The following is a 14356-nucleotide window of genomic DNA, read 5'->3' as shown; positions in this document are numbered from 1 at the left end:
AGTTTAGAGTTGTCTGTTTTTTTGTTTAATTGTACTTCCTTTTCTTTACAAAACACATTGTCAGAATGCAGTCCGGGTAGTTGGCATCAGCAAAACAAAGATGCCAAGACACAGGGAGAAAGGGAACCTGGACAGAGCCAACAGACGGGAAGATACCAATACAACTTGTGCTCAACCCCTCCAGCCATGGGTCCCTAGCAATTATCCTTCCTGACATTGTCATGGAAGAGAATGCACAAAGATTATTTCATTCTCAGGCTGGTTATTGCTACCAATAGTCACATTACTATGAAAACTTTCACAGCTGATGTCCCCAGACCTAGCATATTGGCCTCCAAAGAACAACATAAAAAAATAAATGCCATACATTTCACATATCCTGAAACAGGTTCTGGGCATGTATCTTGCTTCCATCAGAGACCTTTTAATTAGCTGAAAGACACAGAAAATAAAATACTAAACAGTGATCAGAATGCCTCACATTAACTGGTATAAAGACCCATAACGTCTGTTAATATTTTGAAAATATTCATTCTTAATTTCTTATTACATGTGTAATAAGAACCCAAAACTTAATTCAGCAGATGGAGGGCAACACCACATAACTTATACCTGTGCACCAGAGCAGGAACGAGGATCAAACACAACGGATCAGAATAACCACATAATAACAAATCACATTACTGGTTAATTTTAAAAATGTAAAATATTTTATGGTCCATAATCCCATGCATCACCTGCTATTACATTTCCATTTTTTATTCTATGAAATGTACCCTGGTACACATGATACAAATGCTGGTACACAACACCTACACCCCAGGACACAGGTAAAGTGAGTTCCTTATGGAAGCTTTATAGGTAAGATCTGAACATTCAGTGGTTAGTCATATTTCATGAAAACAGCCTACAAAGTTCAGAGCACGAAAGGGAATAATACCTAAACTATCACAGTAAATTAAATTCTTCTTTACTTCCAGTACTCTTAAATAGTTTTAAACCTATTTTAGATTTGCAAGAATAAACAGAATGACAACTTGTTTTTCAGAGGATATGAGTAAAGAAAATCATCATTTAAATCCAACCTGAGTACAGTCAGCTGTAGAGTCAGATGCTTAGAGAAATGCTCTGGAAACCTCTGAATGCTCCTTGAAATATTAAACATATAAGATTCCGCAGACAGGTTTCTCTCTGCTCTTGTGAAGCATGGAAGTAGCAAAAAATTTTCCACTTTTGCCATTCCTGTGCTTTGTGTACCCTCTAGTGGCAATGTTTTTAAACATTCAAATCCTTTCTCATCTCTACAGTAAACGCAGGGCCCACAATAAACAAAAGATTTTATTAAATACATTATTATCTATTTCCTTAAGTGTTTCAGCTCTGTTTTACTTCATATCATACAACAGCTGACCACATTTATAAAATTTTCTAATTAAGGTATTAACACCTTATGTAGATAATTACAGTGTTGTTGTGCAGGCAGTGTGTGCTTCCATAATAACTCTGCTATAATCAAGGTTACTCATGCCACATCTACATTAACATGATACTTACTTATCCATAATCAATAAAGTTCTTAATCACTTGAAATCTCAAAGCCCAATCCATTGGTGAGGACACACTGCAATATCCTTTACCTTAGTGCACTTTTTTAACATATATTGCACAATATCACCAATGAATATGATTTTCTCTGGATTTTCTGGTGTAACTAGAACACAAAGTAATGAAAAGCAGGATTTCCAAAAGTTAACAAAAAGAAGGAAAAAAGAATCTATACTCACCAGCCAATAAAAATCTAAACATACAGAGGGGAGGGGAAAAGATATAATAATAATAATAATAATAATAATTTTTTTAAAAAAAGTATGCCTTAAATACTAATTGTAATCAAATTCGAGATTCTAAATGAGAAAAAGACAATAAATTCAAATTACTGCTCCCAAGTACATGAAGGTGTTCAGAACAAATAGGTTGTTCTCACAAATGAGAGAACAAAGTAAAAGTCTTAAAGAGGATTAAAGCATGCCTACATACGGACGTAAAAGCTTTCAGCTGGTCTAGTCTCAGATAGATGCACATGGATGGTAGAATTCAAGTAAAACAGAGATAAGATTATATCTAATTAACTTTTACTAAAGATTTTAAGTAGTTGTGCTGTGCGTTATACTAACATGACATAAAGGTCTAGTTTTAGAGTAGGTGAATACTCAAAATGAAAAGCTGACAGACAAATGCATACTTGGCACGTCCTGAGTGAAAAAAGATTTTACTGACGGAGGGTGTCTTTTTTTAATACTATTAGCAGATTCTCAGGCAATCCAACCATGAATTACATGCAATTGTTTTTGTAAATTTATTTCATTTAGTGACATGCTGCATTTGAATTGTTTCCAAAATAGAATTAATCCCATTCTTTGTTTTGAATAAATCTGTGTTCCCATAATAATTGATTGCAACATCATCTTTTAATAGTTAAAATAGATTACCATTGAACCAATACATATCAAGTCAAGCATTTATATAGAATTTACAGAAAGGGGCCTTATCCCAGGCTGCTGTCAGTAACATATTTTCCCAGAAGCCCATTTTAATTTATAAGTAGAATACACTACACTGAACAGTGTATGAACTGAACAAGAATGAAGCAAAACTTTAGTAATGAAGACAGGATTAATAGGGTTTGCAGCATATGGATTTCAACATTCTAGCAAATACCATGTGTATTAATACTATTAAAGGTACTGTTCCGGCATTACAACATAGTGACTTTATATATCTGAAAATTATGAGTCTTACCATATATTTAGGACCATATATTGTGGTCCTAAAAGAGAACTACAATCTCTCCTTTCTTATATGTGTTATGTTTAAACACAATTGGATGGGGAGAAGAATTAGCATATATACTCTTATGCTAATGAACAAAATTCTTATACTTCCAGAGTATAAGACTTTCTAGGATAGGCTTCCTAGTTCCAGTGCCTATAAAGTATTTGATTTCTTTCTTTTCTGTATAATAACTTTTTTTTTCAGTGAACATTCAGTAATTCCTGTTTATGATATTTTTTTTTAAACCAAACACTTATCCTCACTAAAAACATATCCTGAAGTCTCCTTGTAATCAATGCAAATACCTACATTAATTTTCTTCATGCTTTTTAAACATAATTAGAGATTACCCAAATATTCTACTTAGGTACTACTAAATGGTACTTTAACTTGCTTTTATCCTTTTCCATTCTTGCAAATGGCTCCTCCATAGTAATGAGATTAAAGGCTTTCCCTGACAAGTACTGTTTTGTGTCAGTTTTCAATTAAACAAACCATCTGAACTGCCATTTCAAAAACAAAACATTATTTAGCTTTTACAAAGATCAACTAATTCACACACAAGCTCAGGAACTGTACAGATTCTGTATACATTTAAGACTTTAAACTTTAAATTACAGATGAAAAATTCAGAACTAGTATGTGCACCTAAAGAAAATGCATATTGTATCTATGTGTATATGCATATACAGAAATGCACACTATTTTTATATTTTTGATTTGCTGTCTTTTAGCCTATTCTACTTGATTTATTGGAAGAAAAAAAATCAATTCCTCTATATGTGCATATACATGCATATATATGTACACATGTTCTTGGTTATCACTACTGTATACAAAATCAGGTAAATAATCTCTAGCTTTTGTATCTGAAACCATGTATTTTATTATAAAATTGAAACTGCACATATATGTTAGAAACTGAATTGTTCATATCAAATTCTTTTATCGGAGTTTTTTGTTTTGTTTTGTTTGCTTAAGATCCTCAGAAATTGGACTGATCCATTGGTTTTTATCATCTCACGAGCACCCTCTATTGACTGAGGCTCTCAGGCTTTGATGCTAATTTGCCATATGTAACAATTATTCATGTTTGTAATACCTCCTCTAACTCCCCCCCCCCCCCCCCTTCAAATCTGCATGCAGACAAAACTGCCCAATTAACTATTAATTTTTGCACTGATTTGTGTACACTGTTTGTTGCTGTGATTTCCTTGACATGAATAGGCACTAACATCCAAACCTTTCATGCGTCCCAAGCACCACACAATGCACCACGCATCGTTACACTACTACCTTCGCATCAGCTAGTTCAGGTAGCAACAGTCTATCTGGAGCCATACTGATAACCAGCCAGTTTAACTTTGCTCTTAGGTAAGTTTTGCTGCTACAGTTAAGAATTTTAAGAAAGTACAGAGATACTTTAACAGCTGAAGGCAGTCTAAGCACGCTCTTTGCCTGGTTGAAAACAGCACTAAAGAAATGGGTAAAAACCAAGAAGTGCTGACTGAAAGTAACTAAATATTTCTGTATAAACTTTGGCATTCATTAAATGCAACATTAATTTTTCCAGCTATTTAGTTAAAACAACTGAAATCACTTTAATGAAAACAGCATAGCCTGCTTTCTCATTTGTTATATTTCATGAAAGACTATCTCTGTATCCTAAAAAATAATAAAAAAAAAAAAAGTAATACATTTGCATTTTTTTGTTTAGCTTACATTACTGCCTTTTAAACTCAGTTTCAACTCAGTGAAGAAGCCAACAAATATAGATTTAATTATACAGAAAAGATGCCTTAACTGCAGTGCAAATTCAATACCAAAAATCCAAAGAAAGCAGTCCTGCTTGAAATGTGGACAAATCAATTCATTATATTGATTTGAAAAGAGTTGTGCTTTAATTTAAAACATAGATTACCAAAGGCCAGAGTTGATAAAGCCCTATATTTCAAGGTACAGTGGCCAAGTTTTACTGAAAAATGGATCATCTGTAAGACACTGACTTACTTAACAGTTTTTCTTCTCTAAAAGATGCAACAAGCCTCTTAAACTCTGCTCGCTGCTAACTATGTTAATGTCATCTACTAAAACCTACTAAGACAATTTGAATTCAGGCAGAGTATTAAAGAACTGCCAACACTATATGAAAACCTTGAAATATTGCAACTTAGACACAATATTTTTCTATATTACATACATGTATTTTCCTCTTAGTTTCTCCTACCTTCTTTCTATACTAGAAGAGGCAGACTCAAGGGAGACTTGGTGGTCCATCATACACTTGACCACAACAGGAAGCATTATGATTACACGGATCAGAAATAAACTGTCCAACAAGACCTGATTCACTTCTTACCATGTAACTACACTAAAATAAATTATACCTAGACTTTGCACAGTGTCATACGAGGGCCCATAACTTCTGAATATAATGTTCTGAGCTCTGTTTGTCTTACCGCTAAGTTTTTACTAATGATGCACATTATTACTTTTCTGATTTAAGGAGCACACTTTGCCTATGTACAGCCGCTTCTTATCGAAACCTCATAACAACGCTTGAGAATTGTGCCTGACTATAAATAAAAACATCATACGATGGGTGAGCAATTGGCTAACGGGCAGGGCCCAAAGGGTTATGGTAAATGGGGCTGCATCAGGCTGGTGGGCGGTCACCAGTGGGGTCCCTCAAGGCTCCATTTTAGGGCCGGTATTTTTCAATATTTTTATAAACGATCTGGATGTAGGAATACAAGGTATTTTGAGCAAGTTTGCTGATGATACCAAACTTGGAGGAGTTGTGAACTTGAATGAGGGTGGAAAGGCCTTGCAGAGGGATCTGGATAGGTTGGAGAGCTGAGCGATCACCAACCGCATGAAGTTCAAGAAGAGCAAGTGCCGGGTCCTGCACCTGGGATGGGGAAACCCTGGCTGCACGTACAGACTGGGCGATGAGATGCTGGAGAGCAGCCTAGAAGAGAGGGATCTGGGGGTCGTGGTAGACAGCAAGTTGAATATGAGCCAGCAGTGTGCCCTGGCAGCCAGGAGGGCCAACCGTGTCCTGGGGTGCATCAAGCATGGCATCGCTAGTAGGTCAAGGGAGGTGATTGTCCCGCTCTACTCTGTGCTGATGAGGCCTCACCTCGAGTACTGTGTGCAGTTCTGGGCACCACAGTATAAAAAGGACATGAAACTGTTGGAGAGTGTCCAGAGGAGGGCTACGAAGATGGTGAAAGGCCTGGAGGGGAAGACGTACGAGGAACGGCTGAGGGCACTGGGCCTGTTCAGCCTGGAGAAGAGGAGGCTGAGGGGAGACCTCATCGCAGTCTACAACTTCCTCGTAAGGGGGTGTCGAGAGGCAGGAGACCTTTTCTCCATTAACACCAGTGACAGGACCCGCGGGAACGGGGTTAAGCTGAGGCAGGGGAAATTTAGGCTTGACATCAGGAGGGGGTTCTTCACAGAGAGGGTGGTTGCACACTGGAACAGGCTCCCCAGGGAAGTGGTCACTGCACCGAGCCTGTCTGAATTTAAGAAGAGATTGGACTGTGCACTTAGTCACATGGTCTGAACTTTTGGGTAGACCTGTGCGGTGTCAAGAGTTGGACTTGATGATCCTTAAGGGTCCCTTCCAACTCAGGATATTCTATGATTCTATGATTCTATGACTCTTGTGGTTTAACCACAGCAGGCAGCTCAGCCTCACACAGCCACTCGCTCACTCTCCCCAGGTGGGATGGGGCAGAGAATAGGAAAGGGAAAAGAACAAGAGCCCATAGGTTGAGATAAAGGCAGTTCATTGGGTGAAGCAAAAGCCTCATGCACAAGCAAAGCCAAAGAAGGAATACATTTGCTGCTTTCCCATCAGCAGGCAGGTGTCAGCCACTCCCAGCAAAGCAGCGCTTATTACATGGAGTGATTTCTTGGGTAGACAAACGCCACCACTCCAAACATCCAGCCTTTCATCGTTTACCCCAGCTTTTATTACTGACCATGACACCACATGGCATGAGACATCCCTCTGGTCAGTCTGGGCCAGTTCCTGGTTTTGTCCCCTCCCAGCTCCTTGTGCTCCCCCAGCCTCCTGGCTGGTAGGGCAGCACCAGAAGATAAAAAATCCTGGGCTCTGTGCAAGCACTGCTCTGCAACAACTAAAACATTGGTTTTTGATTAAAAACTATTTTCATCAAAAAATCCAAAACACTGCACCATACCAGGCACTATGAAGAAAATTAACTCTATCCCAGCTGAAACCAGAACGCTGGGAAGACAGTTATCAGCTGCAACCAGTCTTATGCCCTCTGCATGTAGGATACTATCATTCTCTGCTGCTGGAATGACTTTTAGGTGAACCAGCAGGAGAAACTTAAGCACACAGAACCTCAGCAGTATCATCTCAAGCTGTGGAGCTCGTTGTGAGATGCTAACTGTTGGTGGAAGTTAAAGCTGCCATAAATAGCTGTAAATTGCACCAAGGGCCAATTAAAGTCAAAAATGAATAAACAAGCTTAGCAATTTATCCTGTAATTAAATGTATAAATGTAATTTAGCACAACAAAATGAGGGAAAGCCAAAATATGTTCTTTAAAACAAACTGTTTTAGTAAATGCTCTTTAAAATGTCAACAGCTTCTTGAGCTTTGACAAAAAGCATTGCATTAGCAGGGATACGACAAATCTGTAATAATGACATCAAAATTACCATGAACTGTTGTGTTTGCATCTCTGAAATTTTATAGTCATATTTATTGTATTTTTTTTCCTTTCACTATCTACTTGTATATAAATCACATATAATCATTCACTATTCTACCTCAAAGCAAGCACAAAATAAGCTTGCTATCTTAGACAATAAAATACATTTTTTTCTTAAGAAAATAAGTTCATAAAATCTCACATTTTCAGTAGGAAACGACACTTGAAACAATGCTGTGGTCAAATTCTCATTATTATTTTGAAAAGGAAAAAAAAAAGTCACAAGTATTTGCTTATTCTGTGGTATTTAACTTTCTTTTTGCTGAATAGCAGACACTATACAAACCCTGGCTGATAACAAACATCAAAAATAGAGATCTTGCTAGCACTGCCACCTGCTGCTGATCCTCATTTCGTTTCCTGCTCAATAGTTTTAAAATACCAATTTTGTACAGCTAATTTCACCTAGTCTGTAAGAAAGACACACAATCAACATTGATTTTTTTAAACGTTTTAAACACCACTCATTGTTACAGTTTCTGTTGGCAGCAGATGTATAATTATCTTCTCATGCTTTTATAAGCAGTCAGAATAATTGCAATGAAGATTCTGTCTACTTTGGAGGATTTCCTTAGAATCTTATATGTGTTTCCAAATAGATTTTAATGTAGTAAAAATTAAAGAGTAAATTAAATAATTAAAAATGTATTAGAAATTTAATTAACTATTTTTTAAACCTATAAACGCCACAAACTCAGTGAGGTTGATGAAATAGGTTCTACTATTCTGTAGAAAATAGAACTAGTAAACGTGCTGTGGGATTTTGTTGTTTCTTAACTTAGGCCTTCATCCATTGAACCAGACTGTTACAAGTTTCACTTTCAACAGCCGTTGGAACTATCACAGTCTTCTGTATTGACAAAAATGCAAGCAAGTCAATGGATAATTTTATTTCTGCAATTCAAACTTGTTGCACATACTTTCCGTAGTTTAGTATACATATTTTCCATACCTCATAACTTGACATCACAGCTATGAGTTCTTCACAAAACAAAGCAAATGTTAAAAGACAATTCTAGCATTTTCCCCTAAAATTCTAAAGAATGCATTAAGTGTTTAAGAATTTTAAGAAAAAAAGAATTTTAGACTAAGAAGACATTAAGAATTAATTAATATGGACATTCAGAATTTTAGACTAAGTACATCTTAAAATGCGTACTTTCATATAGTTAAAACTGATCCATCAAATGCATTTTAAAGAGATATTTCCCCATTTAGATTTTAGGGGCCTTTCAAGTAATTTTTATTATATATGATCTGTGTTTTTTGAAGATTTTATAATAAAACTGAACAGCAAAACCTTCAAATCAGTTTACTGAGCTGATTCTAGAGTTTCTCACTGATACGCCCAGAGGCAAATTTATAGAGCTGGATCTTTAATTCTTTCATCAGCTATGTCAACCAAGGGAGAGAAGCTACTCCCTTATGCAACTCCACATCACCTCTACAAATGCCCACAGGAAATATTCTTGCAATGAGGTTACAGTCAAACCAGTTAAGCCACTTGAATCCAATGACAGTAGTTATTCTCTTCCCACAGCTTAAAGCATCCTAAGAACAGTACTCATGGAGCAATTTCAGGAGCTTATGTAGAGTAATATTTGAATACCAGTAGCAGAGGAACACTTCAGACAATTATAGACAATTATACTGTAGCATGAAATCAAATAAGCTAATGATCAGGGAGAAAACAAAACAAAATAAAACAAAACAAAAAAAAAAAAAAAAAAGAGAGAGAGAGAGAGAGAGCCTTCTTTTCAAAGTACAGAAAGGACCAAGATATCATTTTTCAGGGAAGACACTCCAAAAGATATTAAAACAGTTAATAAGACAACTTTTACTGTTTATGAGGAACAAACATTGAGTTTCCTCAATAAAATTCAATACTTTCATGACTTCTGAAAGAACAGCATGAGATTGTTTTCCACATATTATTATTCTGCAACCATATGCTTTTCACAGTTTTTAAATCACTTCTGTAAACAATGCAACATTTTAATCCTTCATTTTATAAGTTTCACCTAAATATTTGCTCACTTACATTGTCAAGGTTGGTTTCAAAGTTAGCTTGCATTGCATATACTTTTGCAAGTACAACAAAGAAGTTCATACTTACAGTATTGTATTTACACATTTTAGTCTATGGCATATGTAAAAACAAACATGTAAGATGGTCCTAAAGTTATTACTAAATTTCAAGGGATAGTAGCTGAGCTATGGCATATATCACCACTTAGGATATTTAGTTGAGAGGAGAAATCTTCATTTTCCAGTGCCTGTTTCTTAAGACTACATTCCAGGAATACATAGAATCACCAAATGGTTTGAATTGGAAGATCATCCAACCCCTTAAAGACCATCCAGTTCCAAGTCATTGCCATGTGCAAAGACATCTCCCACCAGACCAGGCTGTTAAAAGCCCCATACAGCCTGGTCTTGATCACTTCCAGGGATGGGAATCCATAATCTCATAAGTTTAGGAAGATTGAGAAGTCAAACTCTACAATTAAATAACGCCATTTTAAAATATTATATAAATGATAATGGGACTCCCACTACATGGTCATGTACCATTTTGTGGTAGTATCTTTGTTATGGGGCATGCATATTGTCCGTGTTCTGGGAATTAAATGAGTGGCTCTTTCAAAAAAGAAAAAAATAATTATGTTTCCTGTCTCCTATGTTGTGGAAATAGAAGGTGTATATGATCAAGGCAGAAAATTAAAGCAGTAAAAGAGTAGTTTCATGAAGGCTGCATTAGGGAGCTCAGTATTTATCTTTGTGTTGTCTCCACCAATTCCTGGAAAATGTATTTTTTTCAACCAGTTTTCTAGTTTCAAACTCCCCATTACCTTAAGGGCAGTCATCCTGTGAATTTGAAACAAGCTGCATGGCAATAAATACAAAACAAGCAAATAAATAAAATAAAATCAGTTTTCAGGTATCAACTCATTCAACTTAAATAAAGATGCTTTTATACTAACCCTGTGCCTCAGCTACCAGTCTACAGAATGCGGAGAGTTCTTTCAGCTCGAAATCACTACTGTTGGGGAAGCATCTTTAAGCTAGACTCTTGCTAATTATTAAAGCCATACATTAAACAACCCTCATTAAAAGTGAAAAAACAAACAAACAAACAAAAAGAAACACCAGCTTAGCCTCCACCCGAGGAACATCAGAAACTAAATTACCCTTTCTGGTGCTCAAGGAGCCCTACTTTCCCATTCATACACAAATAGTTAAATACCAATGTCTTATAAACAGAGCCAAACTAGAGTAGTGAGAAAATTGAAAACACGGGAATAATTTGGAGAAAAATAAATCATCTCCAGCTGCCAACCACAAAGCACACAATAATTTTACCCATACCCTACCTCCCATTCCAGCCCTCAAGATATTACTTTTCCCTCTAGTCTTACCACAGTCTGTCAGGTTCTGAGTAGTCCAGCAGATTAATACACTGTAAACGTTCTTGTTGCCTCTTTGGGTTACTTTTGGGGTTAAATTTGAATGGTTATGTTTTTATCACCATCAGCTTTCTCAAGTTAAGCAAGCAAAGGAAGGTAAAGGAGAGAAAAACGGGGCAGCTAGGACATTTCCAAATGGTAATCCACTCTCATAAGCCACTTGCTGGAAGGCTACCCCCTTCAAGTGACAGTCTTGATGATCCTTCTCTTGCCATTCAGTCCTCAACATCACGCACACTGTCCCTGCAAATTTAACTTGCTCACTTCCAGTAAATTTCTGCACTCAACCCCCACCACATTGCATTAACTGTTTGGAGGAAAATTGCTTCACTAACCGTTGTATCATGAACCATCCACTTTTGAGGATCATGTTCTGAGCAGATAGGTACTGTTGTATGCCTTTTTACCTGTCAGGCACAGCATATAATTCAGTTACACCAGCACTAAAAGAAAACTCCTGATAATACAGTTTAACAGACTGAAAGAATTTCATGCACTGTACAGAGCTTTGCTACAGGTTTTTCCTAGAAAAATGTGAAAACTCCCACCAAACTGACTCCAATGCTCCAGTGCCAAGAGACTCATATCTGTACCAATGGACTCTGGAGCATGCCCTCCAGGCTGTGTCCCAGTGGTCCTCAGGCAGAACTGTTTGGAAACACATCAGGGAGACACTTGGAAGTGAACCCAGTGAGACTGAAAAAGCCATGCTTAGAAACACTGAACGGGACTGTTCTGTAATGTTATGGTGCCTGTTCATAAAACCTTGTCAGAAATACTGATTCCTGCTTGCCTCATAAAAGCCTTGAATCCCTCAGGTGTGCTATGAATGCATCAAAATTTTATTTGAAGCCAAAAAAGCACTAAAGGATTAATCTATTATAATACTTTGAACATAAATGGAAGTGTTTGGCAACACATTCTTCTCACACATCCAGTGTCTCACTTTCACTGCCAATGAACAACTTAAAACCAGGACTGCCTTTTAGCCTTCACCTAGCACAGTAACCCTTGAGGGGGGAGGGGGAGGGAAAAAAAGGGAGGGGGAAAAAAAAAAAGCACAGCCCCAAAGGATGAATTCACAGACCTTCTACCTTCTATGGTATTTCTACTGTTGCTACTGTTCTACTATGAGGAGTCTGAAAAATATTAAAATGATTGTTCTCCTGTGCAACTTAGTCCCAGCTCTGAGCCTCTATGCTAAAATATGATGAATCCAGATTCTCTTTCTAAATAGTCTAGGTCATGAAAATAAACTGATTTTACTGTATTTTTGATGCTTCTATTAGCCTAAGTAACTAAGCTAGCCATTGCCCCAGCCCAGAAAGAACTGATACCTACTGGATTATTTTACAGACTTCTCAGCACAGTCCAGTAATTCATATAGAAAGAATTAAAAGACAGTTTATACCAGAGCTAACAAGACAACATGGACTTGAAAAACAGATACTTCATTTCTACACCGATTTCTTTATTCTAAAGTCAGTTCAGGGATGGAAGTGGAGGGGGTAAGGGGAACAGAACTGTTTTTTCTCTATAGATTATTGCTATTGGCTCATTTCTTCACAGATATTAGCTGCTGAGGCAGAGCTGGTATGTGAATAAAGGTTGCTACATGATTAGCCAGACCAAAACCCATGAGGATTAAAAAGGCAGATAAATTTATTAATGTTGCATCGTGCAAGTAAATATCAGTTCTCTTAATTCTTGTGTGATATTGGTTTCCACATAGACTGTAGCTTCTACAGATACCATATCTTCAGATGTTATCTGTTACAGGGAGGTAATAAGTCTGTCAGGTGTCCAAGATCTCACTAAACACAGGCTGTTTAGGAACACATTCCCAGTCATCAGAATGGTCTCTCCTTTGATGCATAATCCTGAATACATGTTAGTGTTAGGCACCTAAATTCTCTGCGTTAGCATCCTGGCATCAAAACATCTGTATCTCATGGGAAGATACAATTATCCTGACCCATTGCAGGAAATCACTTACTCCTTGTACTTGAGTTATGACAGTATTAATGAATCACAAGAAACCTATTCCAATTTTAGCAGTCCATATTGCCATTTATTTCTGCAGTCTTCTAGCTAATAATGTGGGGAAGACACACAGACTTTAACAGTCTGAAACATTAACTTCCCAGAGGTACTGCTTCAAAGAATGTTCAGTTAGGGAGGGTTGCAAATCATATTCTCTCATTGATGTTATTTTCCTTACATATCCCCCATCCACTTCAGGCAGAGGAATTTCAAAGTATTCTCTCTAAGCTTCTTCATTTTAAGATTTATTTTTTTAACCTTCAGGAATGGGGAATCCCTGAACAATTGCATGCTGTGGTAGAACCTAAACTTAAAGTAGTTTCTGACAGTAGTTTCTGCATTTTTTCTGTAGTAATGTTAATAGCTTGTTTTCATAACAACTTTATACTGCTAAGCTTTTGCAGATAAGGTTATGAAACAACTGAGGATCAACACTTCTGTTCAGACTGCTTCTTTCCCATTTGTACTATCATTTTGCCATCTTTTAGGCTAACAGGAGCAGTGCTGTCTCACTTCTTGCAGACACTTCAACTCAGTTTTGCCCACACATTGTAGTGCTCCCAGTGGCACTGTTACATTCTTTACAGAGCATGCAATTTTTTTCTGGAGGCTGCAGCACAGAATGAATAGGACATCAGAGCATTTAGACATGACTCCCTATTTGTTGTCTGCAGTAATCAGCATACATTTTGAAGACACTATCATTAGTCACTATCAATACGGAGCCACTAGAGTCTCTTTCAGGATTGAAGTAAATTAGTGGTGCAGCACCCATTTCCATTCTCACACTGACAACCTCACTCAAACTCCAGAAGCCTTATAAATACACTTTATAACAATGTTCCCCACTACTAAAGAGCTAACATACTCAGTCAAGTCAAAGGCTATAGTAGACTGTATTTATATTATATACGTATATGTTCACACACGCACATATATGCATTTTTCCAAAGTTCAAGGATTCAAGAATCACACCAAAGTCCAGCACTACTTTGACCCTCTTAATACTTAGATGCTAAAGACATCAAAGGTATCAAGTTTTTAAAGTGACAGTTAACATTGCATATTTTTCCAAAGTATCATTAAACTCCTCTTAGAAAATTCAGCTCAGTGATTAAATAAAGTTCCACATAACCACAAGAAATCATAACATTTTATCCAGCATTATAATTGAACTTGTTAGCAGAACTAAGCCTTTAAAAATTCATGCATTAATATGCATGTAACAATTTAAATTCCTATTCATGTTTTTTCTTATAA

This window comes from Anas platyrhynchos, chromosome Z, assembly GCF_047663525.1.
Source record: "Anas platyrhynchos isolate ZD024472 breed Pekin duck chromosome Z, IASCAAS_PekinDuck_T2T, whole genome shotgun sequence".
NCBI lineage: Eukaryota > Metazoa > Chordata > Aves > Anseriformes > Anatidae > Anas > Anas platyrhynchos.
The sequence above is the reverse complement of the archived record's forward strand: the minus strand, read 5'-3'. Positions refer to the sequence as shown.